The 11,504-nt window shown below is 45.0% G+C and overlaps 1 protein-coding gene across 1 annotated transcript in view; it reads right to left on the minus strand.

Annotated features, from left to right (window-relative positions):
• The window catches only part of DAG1 (dystroglycan 1 (dystrophin-associated glycoprotein 1)), a 72,189-nt gene that overhangs the window by 59,314 nt on the left and 1,371 nt on the right, over window positions 1–11,504 (minus strand). The gene's annotated exons all lie outside the window — the stretch shown is intronic.

Below are 11,504 nucleotides of genomic sequence, written 5' to 3' on the forward strand. Positions count from 1 at the left end.
CTGCAGGTGGTGGCCAGACACTTATGGGGGATGCCCGTACTGGTCATGCAAAATCCACGACCCGCTAATAGGTGCGGGAGACCAAATATTTCAGCGCGACACAGGAAACTCTTACCAACTTTACATTAAGGACTCCTGGGATTCCAGATGGGCCGGGGTAGTTACTGGGGCTTTCTATTTCAATGGATATATTCATGGCCTGTCTTTTCTTGCCTTGTATTGTAAAATTCATCCAAACTCAAGTTGGTAAAATCTCTAACCAGATTTTTAACCAGCTTTTACTCAGGAATTACCAACTACTGGCCACAGAGGACCCTACTTGCTCTTCAACGGATCAGCTAACACACTGTTAAAATGGATCTGCATCACCAATGGTCCCTGTTCCTGAAGGCTTTAGCCACAGATGCCTGGATGCTCTCCCCTACAGCCTCCTACACACACTGGATAGATAAAGTAACTGACCTGTGGCTTCAGGGAACATTCATGGAACTCTCCCCTCTTGAGATTACTTTGTTTTCCACCCTCCTTTGGGGATTCATAAAGGGTCTCCTATCTCCTCCCAATTCCCCCTCCCACGCCCCTCTCCAGCAGGAAGTAGCTCGATGACTTCAACGACCCACCTCCCACAAAAGAGAAAAAAGGGGGGAATGTAGGGACTCTATGAGTACCTGAGCCGAACACACCTTAACAATATGGCGCCCTTCCGGGTTCTTCTCCACAGTAAGCAAGCCCGCCAGCGCAAAATCTTAACCAGTCACAGGTCAACATTTGCCTCCCACCTAGCCCTGCCCAATCAGCTAACGCCCTGTTCACCTTTTGCTTGATCCCAGAACACACCTCCCTATAAATATACCCGCAGCTTTTAATAAAATGGAACTTCTCTGGTGAACTGTCAGCCCGGGTCTCGCATGCCTCCTTCATCCATGCCTCCTTCAGTTAGCACCACGCTCAACCAGTGAGCGAACCGGCCATCCCTATATAGGATCCGAACCCATGGCCTTGGTGTTATCAGCACCGCACTCTCCCGAGTGAGCCACGGGCCAGCCCTGGTCCTCAAACTGTTCTAATCCTTTACTCATCTTGACAGGGGACAATACTTCCAAGAACCACTCTGCCCCAACAAGACAACAAAACACCCCATCACTCTGAGCTCCACAGTCAGCAGCCAAGCTAGACCTGTTTTCTGGCAGGTACTAGTGGGCTGATGTCTAGGTTTTTGTTGGCTTTTTTTTTTTTTTTTTTTTTTTTTTTTTGTCCTTTTTGAGACCGGCCGCACCGCGCTCAGCCAGTGAGCGCACGGCCATCCCAATATAGGATCCGAACCCGCAGCGGGAGTACCACTGCGCTCCCAGCACTGCACTCTCCTGAGTGTGCCACGGGCTTGGCCCTTTGTTGGCTTTTTTAAGGAAGATATTTGGTACATGCAAAGTAACCTATTATGTATGTAATCATAAAACATAATAAATACACCCCCGAACCCATCACTCAACCTCAGAAATATGTCCAGCTTTTATTAAATATCAGGCTCTTAGTTTACACTAACATGAAAAAGCACAGATAACAAGTAGTAATTCATGGAGGCATTGTGCAGGGCACATTACTAGCAAGCCATTTTTCCCTCTTCAGCAGCCTATGGAGAGGATACTCTATACCAATTTTAGCGATGCAGAGAGGTCAAGAACCTTACTCAAGGCCTAGTATCAGAGGGTCCCAGGGAACTCAGTACCTCTGGTAGATTCCTTCCTCAGCCTAGATTTCTACTGCTGAGGGCACTTGTTGTTTTCAATGTCCAACATCATCACTTTCATGCCAAAAATCTTGCCTGCCTTACCAAAAAGCAAGGGCCCTCAGTGGGTAGAACTTACCTCTTGGGAAGTCATGACTCAAAATACCACAGTATGACCAGGCCCTATCTGAAAGAAGAGGACCAAGGTGTCTCTTAACTAGACAACATTGTTCAGAAGTTTACAAAACTCAATACCATCCTAGAACAAGTGCGGGCAGTGGAATCTCAGCATAGCAAGTACATTTTATTCCTTTATTTTATAAAAAGAAAATGCCACTCCCAATCCTAAAACAAAGAATCGTACCACTCTGCCCAGGCAAAAAGATAAAATGGGCTAGAGGGTTTTTTTCCCTACAATAAAAGAAAAATAAAGGTGAGAAGAAGGTAAACACCCAAGGCACTGCCAGTGCCAGCTGCTCTTTTCACAGAACACTTCCATAAATGACAAGGAAAACATACGTACTGAAGCATTATAGAAAGAATGGAATTTTTTCACTCAAAAGATTAAGAACAAACTATTCAGGACTATTCCAGAATCTACCAATCTGGGTTTCAGGAGAGCAAATTCCTCAGCAGCTATCCATACAATCACATAGATCTCATGTAGAAAAAGCCCATTGCCAAGTCCAGGAGAGCCTGATCAGGCCTCCTCCATCTCCCCCCTGCACCCCAACACACACACACACACACACACACACACACACACACACACACACACACACTCACACACACACACACACACACACACGCTCATCTATTCTTCACAGAACCTGCTAAAGCACAACAGCTGGTCACACATCTGGCTCCCTGCACGAAGCCAACATTCCTGAAAACAAATGGGCCAATGGCCTATTTGTCTAGTCAGTGAAACCGTAAGTACATGTCATATAATTTTTTTTCCAGAGATACAATTGGCCTAGGGTCAGGATTAGAACTGCCTGATGGACCAGGCAGCTTGTTCCCAGGGAAAAGCACCCATATCTGGAATAAAATTTTCTAAAAAAGCCTCTGGCTTTCCTTACCTACAGACACATATTCTGGCATTTCACATCTTCAGCGAGTTCTAAAGTTGATTAAGGCCAAAATAAAGAAAACAAGAATTTAAAGTCCAATTTCATTCACAAATGGATTAATCCTATGCTTCCCAGTGGATTCAGAACACAGGAAAGGCCTAGAGAGAGCACCCAGCCTCCTGTAACCAGGCACTTATAGCCACCCTTGGGAACAGCAGGCCTGCTTCTCCAAATATAGCCTCAGATCTGCTACAAGAGTGAGCTCAGGCCTGCAGAGGGGTCCCCAAGAATGTTTATCAAGACATGACAAAACCAGAGGGCAGACAAGGAGGCAAACAAAGCACAAGTGCCATCCTTCGGAATACTACTGAACAGTAGGGTAGCATGTGAGGAAGCAACAGCTTGCTGGGCTCCCAGCTCCTTAGCACCCAGTGACCACAGACCAGAGACAGAGTCCATGGCAGGCCTAATACTGAAGCAGAGAGCTCTGCCCAAAGGCACAGCTCACAATGGGCCCCATTCTCCCCGGAAGCCTATGACAGGATGGAAAAGGGGAGGCCAGGACATTCCTCCACCCCCTCACACAGAAGGAAAGGGCACAGGCAGCCCGGGGCACTGGAGGTCTGCATAGGAAGAAAGCAAAAGCAGCCATTTTCTTCTCCAACTATTAGAATCAAAAGGGGATTTCCTTCCCCCCACAAAAAAGGACAACCTGAGGTGCCATCTGATTAAATCAGGTGGATTAGATGGCCTACACAGAAGACCCCTCTTTACTCAGCAATGTCCAACTAGAAGGAAAAAAAGCTTAGGGTTTTGAAGGGACAGGAGATCTCACGGGCCCTGTCAGCTCAGGGCTAGCACTACAAGATGAAGAATCAGTTTCTCCTTCTAAGGATTTCTTCCCTGTGCCAAGGAATCCAATCACTTCTAAACTACTTTTAAAACTGGAGAAAGCAAGGGCCAACCTGTGGCTCACTCAGGAGAGTGCGGTGCTGATAACACCAAGGCCACGGGTTCGGATCCCTATATAGGGATGGCCGGTTAGCTCACTTGGGAGAGCGTGGTGGGTTTTTTTTTTTTTTTGTCTTTTTTTTCGTGTCCGGCAACGGATCGCAACCCTCAGTGTTGCCCCCGTACCGGACCGGGAACCGGCAACAGCACTGCAACCCTCAGTGCTGCCCCCGCGCCTCGCTCAGCCAGTGAGCGGAACCGGTCTGCATGCGGGATCCGAACACTCGGGCGGGAGCACCGCCGCGCTTCCCGAGCGGCGCACTTACCCAGTGCACCACCGGGCCGGCCCTTTTTTGGTTTTTTTTTGTTTGTTTGTTTGTTTGTTTGTTTGTTTTTGTCTTTTTTCATGACCGGCAATGGATCGCAACCCTCAGTGTCGCGCCCGTACCGGACCGGGACCGGCAACGGGATCGCAACCCTCGGTGTTGCCCCCGCTCCTCGCTCAGCCAGTGAGTGGCCGGTCTGTATGTGGGATCCGAACCCTAGGCGGGAGCGCTGCCACGCTTCCCAAGCAGCGCACTGTAGCAGTGCGCCACCGGGCCAGTCCGGAGAGTGTGGTGTTGACAACACCAAGTCAAGGGTTAAGATCCCCTTACCGGTCATCTTTACCCGGAGAGCGTGGTGTTGACAACACCAAGTCAAGGGTTAAGATCCCCTTACCGGTCATCTTTAAAAAAAAAAAAAAAAAACTGGAGAAAGCACATCTTCAGACTGGCAAACAAAGTTTTAGGTCTACATTTTGACCCTTCTGACAAAATATTGTGATCTTCTCCAGGTAAGTAGAAACAACAGCTGATAGCATAAACCTACAGCAGAAGCAAGACAGGAATTCTACAGTTATCTATTTGTGACTTTAATGAATTCTATTTTTAGATCTTTAATAAAGAGCTTCTCTTCTAGTCTCCTCCTACCAAATTTCTCCACTCAGGCAATTCAATCTTCCCAACACTACTCAAAAGTCTAAAAATATAAAAGACACTTCTTCAATCACAACTCACATAAGAGGTAGAACTTTCTCATTTTCCCCAAGACCTAGAATCCATCCCTGCTCAAGGGCTACTCATCAGGCTGTACTCTGTTATAAAAAAAAAATACCAGTAAACAAGGCTCCCTGAGGTCAAGGCAGATCTGACTCAAAGACAACCTAACAGCCGAAGCAGGAGTATGAACAGGACATTAACAGTGATGAGATGTACGTTTTATGGAAACATTACATTATGAAATTAGGATCCGGAAAATAAATGGTGTCCCAGGTTCTGATTAACAGCCAAATAAAAAAGAAACGCTATTTGGAACTCCATTATTGACTACATAATTTTTCTTGGCAAAATCTGGCTAGAGAAATCAACCGAGCCCTGGAGAACAACTGAACTAATTAAGAAAGGTGTTTATGATAACCAAGGCAGAACCAGTTCACTTCTACCACAGAGAGCCTTGGAAATCTTAAGCAATTCCCTATCAACCCCTGGGATGCCTAGGAGAAAATGCTCCTAGCACAGTGAAGAGGCAAAACACAGATAACCAGAATATTTGCAAAATCAAACAACAGACACATCTTCCAATTTCATTATTCTGTTTCAATACATATACACCAATTAGTAGAAAGAACTCTGTAAAAGGCGTTTCTTGTAGATTCTCATACTCTATGTACAAAAACAACATCCATAGAAATGAAGAGCAAATGCCAAAATAGGGAACCAAGCTCAGCACTGGCCACTGTTTCCCTGAATATGACACATCCTTCCAAGTGCTTCATTCATCACTGAGCTTCCCCAACTGGCACTCTACCCTATACTCAGGGTATCCAAGAGCTGTGACTGCTTCAGGAAGAATGAATCTGTGGCTGCACAAGCCCCCAAGGTCAGGGAACACTGAAATTGGGTTTTCCACATGGCTATAAAAATTGTAAATCCATGCAAGTCACAGAAAAAGGACTAGGGAAAAGGTACAAGTGCTTAAAAGTAAAAATCAATACAAACCTGTCTCACTTGACATTGACAAATGTGCTCCTACAAAACTGCAAATCACATCCTTTTTATTTTATTAAAAGTTTTATATTTAGGGCCAGCCCCATGGCACACTTGGGAGAGTGCAGCGCTGGGAGCGCAGCGACGCTCCCGCCGTGGGTTCGGATCCTATATAGGAATGGCCGGTGCGCTCACTGGCTGAGCGCAGTGTGGGTGACACCACACCAAGGTTTGCGATCCCCTTACCGGTCACAAAAAATACAAAAAAAGAAAAAAAAAGTTTTATATTTAATATTATATGGTGATAAGAAAAAGATTCTTAAAAACTTTAAGCATAAAGACTAATTACAACATTATCTATTATAACCAAAGTAAGAAATAACCAAACTGTCTAAGAATTGGGAATAGGTTAACCATTAGAAATGTATTTCCGAGCCGGCCCGTGGCCGTGGCTTCAGATCCCTATATAGGGATGGCCAGTTAGCTCACTTGGGAGAGCGTGGTGCTGACAACACCAAGTCAAGGGTTAAAATCCCCTTACTGGTCATCTTTAAAAAAAAAAAAAAAAAAGAAATGTTTTGTTTCCACATCATGCAGATAGGGTTAAAGAAAAAACTGTTGTATTTATAGAACAATGTTCATCCTATAATGCTAGGAGGGGAAAGGCAGAATAAAAATTAAATCTATACTCTAACTTAAACACTGCACAAGGGCCATCTCTGGAACACACTCAGGAAGTGAGGGGAGAAGGACAACAGGTGGCTGGAAGAAGGAGAATCAGGGGCTGAAGGGATGGGTGAGAGGAAAATTTCTTTCCTCTGTAAAATCCTTTTGAACTTTTTTTTTTTTTTTTTTTTTTTTTTTGGTGGCTGGCCAGTACAGGGATACGAACCCTTGACTTTGGTGTTATAACATTGTGCTCTAACCAACTGAGCTAACCAGCCAGCCCCATCCTTTTGAACTTTTAAAGTTCATTGTTGTATTTCCTATTTAAAGAAATCAAATTGGGGGGACAAGGGATTTTTCCTTTCCTTTCCACTTTTATCTTCCACACTTCTTATTTTAAGTATGTGTATTATTCGATAGAGCTCCTTCCCTACTATTAGTGTTTTAAAATTCTGTAGTTAATCATTTTGCCAAGTACACGATTATCCCTCATCTTTCTTTTGCAGAAATCTCTCTTTTCAAGTACCTTACCTCACCTTCTAGTGTTAGGCTTCTTTAAAAGCCTTATCTTCCTCAAGAGCAGAGGCCCTGCAGGAAAAGAAGGAAATAATATTGGACACCAGTGGATGCCCACAACCAAAAGAGAATTATACCACAATGACCAACTCCAAAGGAAGTGGGTAATGCCACTCAGTCTCCTGCTCACAATACCAATTAGTCACCCTTGTCAAAGGTCACAGTAAGAAAATGAAATGTTTTCTGTAGTCATTCCAGGACCAAAAATTATAAACAGTTTCAAAGATATATAATTCCAATGTCTGTATTTTAGACAATGGTATTTTAAAAAACAATTAACTCAAGAAGGTGTAACTGATATGCAAAACCTCAACATTATTAAATGGACCTCATGACATACAAGATAAAGACATCGGTCATAAAAGTGATTTTTTTAATATTCAGCTGATTCTTCCCACTAGAATCCTGCTTCTAAAACATAAATATAAATTAGGTCAACATACTGCTAGAGTTTCATTCAGAGTTACTTCACTCCAACACAGAATGGCTTCACCAACTTTGACACCCTCAGTTCATGATCTTGAACTACTGCATCTTTCCACCCTGGACCCAGAGCAAGACTAAGAAAATGCTCAGCTGTCAAACCTAAGGAATAGGAAAATAGGAAACCCTATTCATTAAGGCTAAATTAAGCCCCACTACTGCATCTTTCCACCCTGGACCCAGAGCAAGACTAAGAAAATGCTTAGCTGTCAAACCTAAGGAATAGGAAAATAGGAAACCCTATTCATTAAGGCTAAATTAAGCCCTTTGGCTGGTGTACGTTTGTAAACTACTCTAAATCTCTATTTTTAGAAATTGCTTTCTGAGCAGTATTACTGATTAATTATCAGAGTGAAGGGGGACGGTCAAAAATCAAAGCAAGTTATGTGACTCTTAGAAAGACTGCTTTAACACCAAGGCACAGACACACAAAGACCAGTGAAACGACCAGATTAATCACCGGTTTATTTAACTCACCATCACCTTACTCCAGGCCTGATGTATCAATACTGGAAAAGCAGAAGAAGGGGGCTTAAGAAGCAACAATTCAGTAACACTGGCATAAACGCAGAAACACTTCAAGTGGAAGGTGAGAACTTATTCATGAAAAGGACAGAGAAATCTGTGACCAACACACAGCACATGCTAAAGAACACACTGCCTGAATTCATGCCCACTTCGAGTTCCTCTAACATTCAATACTCTATGATCCCATGTGAGTCCCCTCTGATGTTCATATCAGCGTTTCTTACTTTCTCTGATACTCTGGGAGTCTCCAGCCCCCAAGCAGTAACACTCTGCAATGGTTCAAGTCTAAATAGCATACAAGGGAACCTGGTTGTCAAATCAAACTTATCACTGACTGCCTATATGGGACAGAAAAAAATACACAAGGACTCACTCTTATTTTTGCCCATCCATAAAATGGATCTATCACCAATTGTCATTCCACCAGGCTAGTTGTATGCCTCTTATCAAGAAGGCTATGACCAAAATAAACCCAACTCAAAAGGGCAAGCACAGGCAAGGGGATTCCAACTTCACACCACCATGGGCCACCCTTAGTTTGCCCTATACAGGTCAAGTCTGTGAGCCAATGGCAATTCTTTCAAAGGAAGCTCCAGCCTACCATGATTCTCAGTCACCCAAACTGGAGCCACTTTACCCCACCAACTGGGTCAACACATCCTGCTATCTCCTTCATAAGTTAACCCCTTCCTCACAATTACTCATTGCCACCCTGGTCTACCTCCTTCACCTGTATCCCTGCAAAAGACTCCAAACTGGTCTCCTGGCTTCTCACTCCTTCCTGTCAGGGACAAAGGCACCACCCTACCCCTCAGAACTTCCAGGGGCTCTCCAGTGGCCCAGCTCAGCCTTCAGGTCAACATTTTGCCCCACCTTTCCCCAGGGGAAACTTCCTCTGGCTCCAGTCTGCATACTTCTTGGTCCTCAGACCAAGGTCTTTCCCTCCTCCACCCTTTTCTGATCACCCAAGGACAGCCCCTCATCTTCCCTGCCCATAACAAAGACTCAAGCTTCCTCCCTTCCTGGAGCATAGGGGGACCCTCTTTTATTCCAAGTCTCCCAAGTTCTCACAAGCATTTGGCTGATGCTGCCTTCAACCTCCTCTTCTCATTGTCACTTCCTGCCCCTTCTATTCAACAGTAGGCCTCTGCTGGTGCCAGCACCATTTGGGCCCCTTACATCTGCAGAACTGACTTGTCTTGAACCTTCTTTCTCTTTACTCCACTACTGACCACTGTCCTTGTTCAAGTCCACTGTCTCCCCAGTGGACAACAGCAGTGACCACTTAGCCTCCAATTCAGTCTCCACACTCACACTGGGTACTCACTTCTTAAAACCAAGAGTTGATCCCACCACAGCTGTGCTACAAGACTTTCAAGGCTCCCTGTTGCTACCTTAACTCCAAACTCCTCCATGTGGCATTCTGGCCCCAACCCAACCTCCCAGAATACCCAAAAAAGGTGCAGAGTCTTCTCCCTCCCACCACTTGCTTCTGCTTACCTCTTTTCCTACCACAGAGTTGTGATCTTCCTGCCACTGCCCCTCACCAGTCAAACGGCTAAATCCTCTTTTTTTTTTCTTTTAAAGATGACTGGTAAGGGGATCTTAACCCTTGACTTGATGTTGTTAGCACCACACTCTCCCAAGTGAGCTAACCAGCCATCCCTATACAGGGATATGAACCTGTGGCCTTGGTGTTATCAGAACCACACTCTCCCAAGTGAGCCACATGCCAGCCCTAAAACCACTAAACCTTCTTGAGGTCCAACTCAAATGCAGTCCTCTCTGGCCTAGGACACAAGCTCCTTGGTTTACCACAGCATGGTCCCCACAGCAACCAGCACAGGCCCTAGAAAGCTCTGACAAAGCTTCTGAGATAAGGTTTCTGAGATGAGTCCCTTCACAGCATGTTTCTAGAGTTCCATGTGGGGTCCCTGATCACCTTTCCCATATTGTCCTGTCTTATGTCCACCACTAGATACCTGGGCTTGGTCTTCGGCAAAGAAGCACCCAACTGAGGCCACCATTGTCAGTTTGATGCAATACAAATGCAGATGGGAATAGACAGCCAAATGTTCAACCTGGGTTCAAATCCTGACTCTTGTCACATGATGACAGCTGTGTGACCTTAGGCACATTCCTTCTTCTGTGACTCAGTTTCCTCAGCCAATATAAAGCATTCTCATAAGCATTAGTGACAGGGCAGGTAGAATAGAAACAGAAGACCTTTGGCTGCCACTGATGTAGGTCTATCACACTGCTGACCTAGGGAGCAGGAAGGGCTGGAACAACTATGAGATAAAGGATTAAATATATTCTCATCTGCCTCAACAAGGATGAAAACACGTCTACTTTTAGAGGTTAAGACACCTGTTTTACCTAAGAGGAAACGAAATGTCCCAGGTTCAAGCAGGAGATAAGGTTTTTAACAATCAAATGCCAGGTCTCTCCTTTCCTAAGCATCAACTCTGTATAACTGGCCCCCAGGATCCCTCGAAACCCCATCACTCTCAATGTTTAACTGACACCAGCAAATTTGTGGGTCACACCTATGGCAGTCAAAAGAGGTGGTTTAAATCCTTGGTCATGCTTGGTCTTCCAGCCCACGCATTCCTGAATGCAGGTCTTCCCCCATTACGGCTTGACATTTCTTCTTCACTATCTTTTCAGCTTCTCTTCTCATATGGCTCCACCTCTCTCCTTCTCTCTCCTCTCTCCTGTTGACCAAATTTACTGCCATAGGTCCTGGCACCCTCCCCTCCCTGCAACTCCTTAAGTGGCCACCAACAATATCTTTCTAAACACAGGTCTGGATCATGCCACTCCATGATTAAAAAGCCTTCCCAGGCTCCTGCACGCTAAAGGTGGAACTCCTTAGCACAAGGAAGGCCCAGGGCTCCCGCCTGCCAAGCTGGAGGACTCCCAGGTGCTATTTTAGGTGCTCATGTACATGTGATTCCCTGTGTCCAGGCCTTCATGTCCCCCAGCTAATTCCTGCTGGCCCTGGAAGCCGCAGCTCAGGAGTCTCTCTCTCTTTAGACTACCATGTAAGCACACTCAATGGGCAAACACTTCTAATCATGGATTCCCTGTTTCCCACTGCCCCCCAAACTGAGTTCCTGAAGCACAGAAACAGAGTCTTCTACATGGGTCCCCAGGATCTATCAAAGAATTTGGCAAGTAGTGAAGCCAAATATTTGTTAAATGAATAAATGTATTTTGCCAAATCAATTTTTTAGAACAGTGAGAACTTGCCCTCTGCCTCTTTCAACAGAGACACATATGAACACCAGCTTTCATGTTCCAATGAGGTGTGTGTTGTCTATATAAAGCTGCTTATACTTTTACACAGTATCCCACAGGCCTGGAACAGGGTCACCCTCTGCATCCAACTCCCTACTGGAAACTTTTCTGCAAGAAACAGCTCCTCAGCCTCCTTTAAGCATGCAAGGCAAAAAAAAAAAAAAAGCTCAA

This window comes from Galeopterus variegatus, unplaced genomic scaffold (assembly GCF_000696425.1).
Source record: "Galeopterus variegatus unplaced genomic scaffold, G_variegatus-3.0.2 Scaffold701, whole genome shotgun sequence".
NCBI classification, from domain to species: domain Eukaryota; kingdom Metazoa; phylum Chordata; class Mammalia; order Dermoptera; family Cynocephalidae; genus Galeopterus; species Galeopterus variegatus.